The sequence below is a fragment of the Loxodonta africana genome, chromosome 17 (assembly GCF_030014295.1).
Source record: "Loxodonta africana isolate mLoxAfr1 chromosome 17, mLoxAfr1.hap2, whole genome shotgun sequence".
Lineage (NCBI taxonomy): Eukaryota > Metazoa > Chordata > Mammalia > Proboscidea > Elephantidae > Loxodonta > Loxodonta africana.
This window is the reverse complement of record NC_087358.1, coordinates 15,163,643-15,169,855: the sequence shown is the minus strand read 5'-3', so window position 1 is coordinate 15,169,855 and position 6,213 is coordinate 15,163,643. Positions and strand designations below refer to the sequence as shown.

Below are 6,213 nucleotides of genomic sequence, written 5' to 3'. Positions count from 1 at the left end.
GGCAGCTCCCGTCCAGAGGAAAGATGAGAAGGCAGAGGGGAGCAGACATGGGCAAAAAGAGGGTGCTGCCACATTATAGGGATAGCAATACGGGTCACATAACAATGTGTGTGTAAGTTTTTGTATGAGGAACTGACTTGAATTATAAACTTTCACTTAAAGCACAACAAAAAAGAGAAAAAAAAGAAAAAATATTTCAAATATATTTTCAGAAATGCTTTTGACAGTAGGTGGTGTGGAAGAGGAAATTGTAACAATTGGTTAAAATGAAGGTACCTCTGTACATGGACAGTTACCCACTGATTTGAATAATTGAAAGGTAGCATGCTTGGAACCTTATAAACAATGGGATCAGCAAGAAGAACTACAAAAAAGTTTTATTAAATTTCTTTGAAAATGGCAAATATAAACCGCAGATTTTTCTGATTCACCACTGGAACAAAATAGGAATTACAAAATTATTGCTTGTAATCATAATACATTTGATAAATCTCAGTTGATTTCTCACAGCCTTGAAAGTTCTGTAAAATCCTGAGTCTGGTATAACCGAAAAACCCATTACTATCGAGTCGACTCCATCTCATAGTGACCCCATAGGACAAAGTGGAACTGCCCCATAGGGTTTCCAAGGAGCGGCTGTTGGATTCAAACTGACTACATTTTGTTTAGCAGCCAAGCTCTTAACCACTAAGCCACCAGGGCTCCAAGACACAGATGTAGAGCAGCTATATTCAGAGGTGCAGTAGTCAAGGCTTTTAACCTCCAAAAGACACGGAATAATCTGGCAGCCTTCCAGGCAGCCAGTGCAGCAGAGAAGCTTCTAGAGGTTGAGTTTGACCTGTTTTTCTCCCTTGGGAGCCTCATATTTAAGTTAATCCCAAGAGTCTCCAGAGTTTACCCTGTCGCAAGACTCAACAGAGTAGCAAACAGATATAACTGACATTTCTTTTCAATTCAAATTCTTTCAGGGACAAAGAAAAGGGGTCTAAAAGGCAGCTCTGATAGTAAATATTTATTCTCCTCACTTTTAATAAAGCTTCTTTGTAGACCTTTCCCAAGTGGATTTTACCACGTAATCGTTGCCCTTTTAATGCAACAAAATAGCATGGAATATAGATTAGTATAAGTCGCTCAGAAACAAAATCTAAGCAGAAGAGGGAAATTTCATAAAAAGTGAAATGTTATTTTGAATTTTTGTCACTCTGGAGACCTGGATTACCTAATCCCTTGCAGAGAAGTCAATTCCAACTCATAGCGACCCTATAGGACAGAGTGGAACTGCCCCATAGGGTTTCCAAGACCGTAAATTTTCAAGGAAGCAGATTGCCTCATCTTTCTCCCTCGGAGTCATTGGTGGATTCAAACCTTAGTGGCTGAGCACTTTAACCACTGTGCCACCAGGGCTCCTCTGGACTACCTAGAAACCCGCTTTTATAAGAATCTTGTCATAGGACAGATGCTCTTTTACTCTTATGAAAGTTTTTTTCATTGTAAGTTGAAATGATACATTAAGGAATTTCAATTTTATTCAACATTCACATTCGTGAAGACAGAATTAAAACGCAACTGACTGCTAAGCATACTGGAATGAGCATAATAGCCTTACTCAGTACAGAGTCAGTGGGCCTAGGGTTTCTGCCTAATGAATGTTTTTAACAATTAAGCTGGTGAAAATGAAATGAAGTGAGTGTTATCATTTAATAATGCATAAATGTGACAATGAGCTTTTAGTTCCTATTTTCTAACATTCAAAACCTGAAGGGGAAAAAAAAGACCCTTTAAGAGAATGTAAAGTGGGTGTTATTTTTATGACTGAGGCAATCAACATTCAACTTTGTCCTTTCGCGTCCATCAGTCATCTTTATTATTTGTCTTGTTAAGATTTGTTTTTAATAGAAAAATGCAAATTGCTACCTATTTTTCTTCAGTGTGTATGTGTTAAAACCAACATACTAGACTCTTAAGAGACTTGAGTCTTGAAAAACTGGTTTAGTTTGGTGTGTATAATAAGGGTAGTTGCCTTAAGTATGAGAATCGTTAACTTAAGAGGCTGGTAACAAATGAATATGTGTGTAGCTCACATAACTTTTGGAGCGCAGTTTGCTGACCTGTAGATAAAAGGAGTGCTTAGAGGAATTCATTAGAGAATTTTTGTTGGAACAGGAGAATTTTCTCCCCTGCAAGTTACCTCTAAATTCTTTAGATTTGTCACAGCACTGTTTGGTTAAGTAAAGGGGCCCCACTAAAGGGAAGAGAAGGAGCCCTGGAGGTGCAACAGTTAAGCTCTGGGCTGCTAACTGAGAGGTTAGTGGTTGGAACCCACCCAACAGCTCAGCAAGAGAAAGAACTGGAATCTGCTCCTGTAAAGATTACAGCCTAAAAGACCCTATGGGGCAGTTCTACTCTCTCACATGGGGTCTCTATGAGTCAGAATCGACGCGATAGGGAGCAACAACAAAAGGAAGAGAGTTATTACAAAGATACATGTAGAACTGAGGTAAAAGTTATCCAGAAACAACGAAGCTCCAGCATAGTATCTGTCTTCCTCTCCCTCTCATGGCATAGCTGTTACTATACACCTCCTTCTAAAAACTCCATTCCTCTGCAAAAAAAAAAAAATTTTTTGTTTTTTTTTTTTCTGCTTACACCTCATCTTTTTTGTGTGTGTATGTGTGTGGCCTTACTTTGACTTAAACATGTTCTACTGTGTGCTTTTTAACTCTAACTTTTCCTCAGGACCAGCCACATGTAACTAACATAGGCTCTCAGGTTTTTAGTTCAAATTTCTTTGAGATTAATCTTTTGTCCATCTTTTTATTTCCAAAATATCTGACCAGACTGTATATTTCTTATACCTGGGTGAAATTATCTGCTCTTGATTAGTCAGCTTTACCAAGAGAACTTGATGTAGTGTATGTACCAAGGAAATATACCCAAGATAGGTTAGCACTATTTTGAGTGTAGGCACCTGGATAAATTTATGTGCCATGACAAGAAATGGACTTATCAGATTCCTTCAGTTAAGAAGTTAAATAAGTTGGAAACACAATTTTTATTTGGATGCAGTAAATGGCAGTATGGGAAAAAAGTCCACATATATGCTTTAGAATGAATGATCAGTTTCTTCTATTATAATAAGGCTCTGTATTTTGCCATTGTTAGAAATCTTTTATGAGCTTGTAAATGAGTTTTTCTTGGACATAATTTAACAACATTAAAAATTTATCTTTTGTGTATGAGATTTTGAATTGTGCATTATTTGAGTAATTTTATTTCTCTCCATTATTATAAAGTGCTGTTAATTTTGCTACAGTGCTTTCATTTAAAAACAATTCAAAGTCACAACATGGGTGCTGAGGTTATATTTGATACAGATGAAATCAGATATAAACACTCAATAAAAGTAGCTTTAGATGTCACACACACACTTAAGAAATACATAGTCAGGAGTAACCGTGACTTTGCTTTAACAGAACGTATTCTCAATGAAACCATGTACTACTTAGAATGCTTTTAGGGTTCCTATGGTTGGGTGGGTAGAATGTTTTTATTTCAATATAACCTTTAATTATAGATTGCTCCAATATGAATCTCAATTTATATTTTATTCTCATACAATAACTTTTATTTCTTATTAAAGCATTTATTTTTGAACTAAACCATATATATTCATTAGCTCATGCATTTCTACTTCTCATTTCTTTGTACTTTTTTTTTTAATTTATAAGTTAGCTCTCCATTTCAGGAGGATGAGACACAAGTGGTTTTTCCTAAACCAAGCCATAAATGAGTTCAATATTCCAGGTCTGAATCTGAGACATGTTTCTAGATACTGTCTTCTATAACTCTAATTACTTTTTTTTCCAAATTGACATTCCCATTTGAAATTCCAACTCACGGCAACCCCATGTGTGTCAGAGTAGAATTGCGCTTCCTGAGTTTCTCAATGATTGTTCAGAAGGAGATGACCAGGCTTTTCTTCCAAGGCACCTCTGAGTAGACTTGAACCTCCAAACTTTTGGTTAGCAGCCAAGTATGTTAACCATTTGCATCACCAGGAACTTATTTCTAAATTGAAATTTCATTATTACCAGGGAGTCTCTGAGTAGAGCAAATGGTAAAGCCTTCGCCTGCTAACTGGAAGGTTGGGGGTTTGAGTATACCAGAAGAGCCTTGGAAGAAAGGCGGAGCGGTCTACCCTGAGACACATGGGGCCACCATGAGTCAGAATCGACTTGGCAGCCACTGGTTTCGTTTTTGGTTTAATATTACCGTTTTCCTGCTATTTTCAGGCATTGTTTTTCAAAAGTAATTATCAAGCTCAAATAACTATAAAGGGAAAAAAGATTTTTTTTAATAATTGATTATAAAAAGGTATCTAAAATTGTGCCCCTGCAAAAGTGAGCATATATAAAAAATCAGATACAGTAGCTGACATAGTGAAAGAACAAAAATTGTTCTGATCAAGGCACTTTTTTATTAATTCACAGTGTAGATTGTTATAATTGTAAAAATCCATGGTGTTTTGTAATATTAATATCTTTCTATTTGTCTCCAACTTCTTGTTTATCCATCTTGGGATTCTCCAGTAGAGGATAAATAAAAGGGTAGATTATAAGCAATATTTTGATACTACATTGTAGTGATATCATATTGAAATATAAAAAATGAGACAACCCCCACAGTGTTGTACTAAAAAACCTTGTTTCTTCTGCTAGGCTTCCCTCCCCACCCTCCAGCTTTGCATTTGAATCCTGCTTTTGCTTGGAGGTTGTATGTAAACCCCGTTGCGCCTGTGTAATATGATTAAGGGTGTTGCTGACTTAACCTGTATAAACTCCTTACTTGTAAGCCCCTTGAAAAGTAACTTGCCTCCCTGCCCTTGGTGACCAGTCTTGGCAGCAGCAGCTCTGGCTGACTCCTTTCCTTGTACAACAAAATAAATGCATCTTTCCCATTCTTCCACACTGGCCTCTCATTTATTGGCCAATACAAGTCATGCTGAGCAAGAACCTGCATGGGAATAAAGTAGAATATGGCGGAAAACCAAAAACCATACCAAACCTAAGGCATTGCCTCAAGCAGCTTTGCATCAGAATCCTGTTTTCTTTGCTTGGCTTCCTCCCCCACAGTACTGCATTAAAAATCCTGTTCCCTTTTCTTTGCTTCCTCTCCCACAACTTTGCATTAAAATCCTGCTTTCTTTGCTTGAAAGTTATATGTAAACTCCATTGCGCCTACAGTCTGGTAAAGAATGCTGACATAACTTGTGTGAATTCCCTACTTGCAAACCCCTTAAAAGTAACTTTTCCCCTCACTCTTAGAGGGCAGCCTTGGTGACAGCAACTCCAAATGACTCCTTTCCTTGTGCGATTAACTAAAAGTGCCTTTCCTGCTCTCCCACCTCTGTCTCTCATTTATTGGCCAATTCGAATCACACCGAACAGAGCCTGGGGTTTCCACCCGGTAACAATCCCATTGCTCTCAGGTCAATTCCCACTCATTACAACCCTATAGAACAGAGTAGAACTACCCCATAGGGTTTCCAAGGAGCGGCTGGTGGATTTGAACTGCTGACTTTTTGGTCAGTAGCCAAGCTGTTAACCACTGTGCCAGCAGGCAAGCACTATGAATTAATTCAGGGAATAAAACAGACCACTTATAGCACCTAAGATTTAAAATTTAAACTTTAAAGACTACTTTAAAATGTAAAAAATTGCTAACCTTATAATTACTAACCTACTTCTATTAAAGGTGGTATCCACCGATAAAAGCTTTACAAGATCTCTTAAAGGTATATAATAAAACAATTTTTAAGAACACATATTTACAAAGCATATGAAGAGTGTTTCATGAATTTGTGTGTCATCCTTTGCAAGGCCAGCTAATTTTCTGAATCATTACGGTTTTATTATATGTGCTACCGAACAAGCACAATTAAAAATTTTTTTTTGTTCTTAATAGTTCCAACCACCATTAGACACTTAATATTATAATAGAAATATGTAGTTTCATAAGCAAGAATACTATCATTTATATCAATATTGACATAATTGTAATTTGTATCAATATTCATATATGTTATAATTTTTCTTGGCTACATTATTATGTTGAGAATCTTTTTTTCTAACCTATTTTATTAAATTGACCATCTTCATGAACTATATAACTAAGAATTAAGACTTGCTTTATAAACATTAAATGCTACAAAGC

General features: G+C 36.6%; 1 pseudogene; it reads right to left on the bottom strand.

Annotated features, from left to right (window-relative positions):
• Window positions 1-5,834: 5,834 nt before the first annotated feature.
• Window positions 5,835-5,935, bottom strand: LOC111750544 (U6 spliceosomal RNA; annotated as a pseudogene).
• Between the last annotated feature and the right edge of the window lie 278 nt (window positions 5,936-6,213).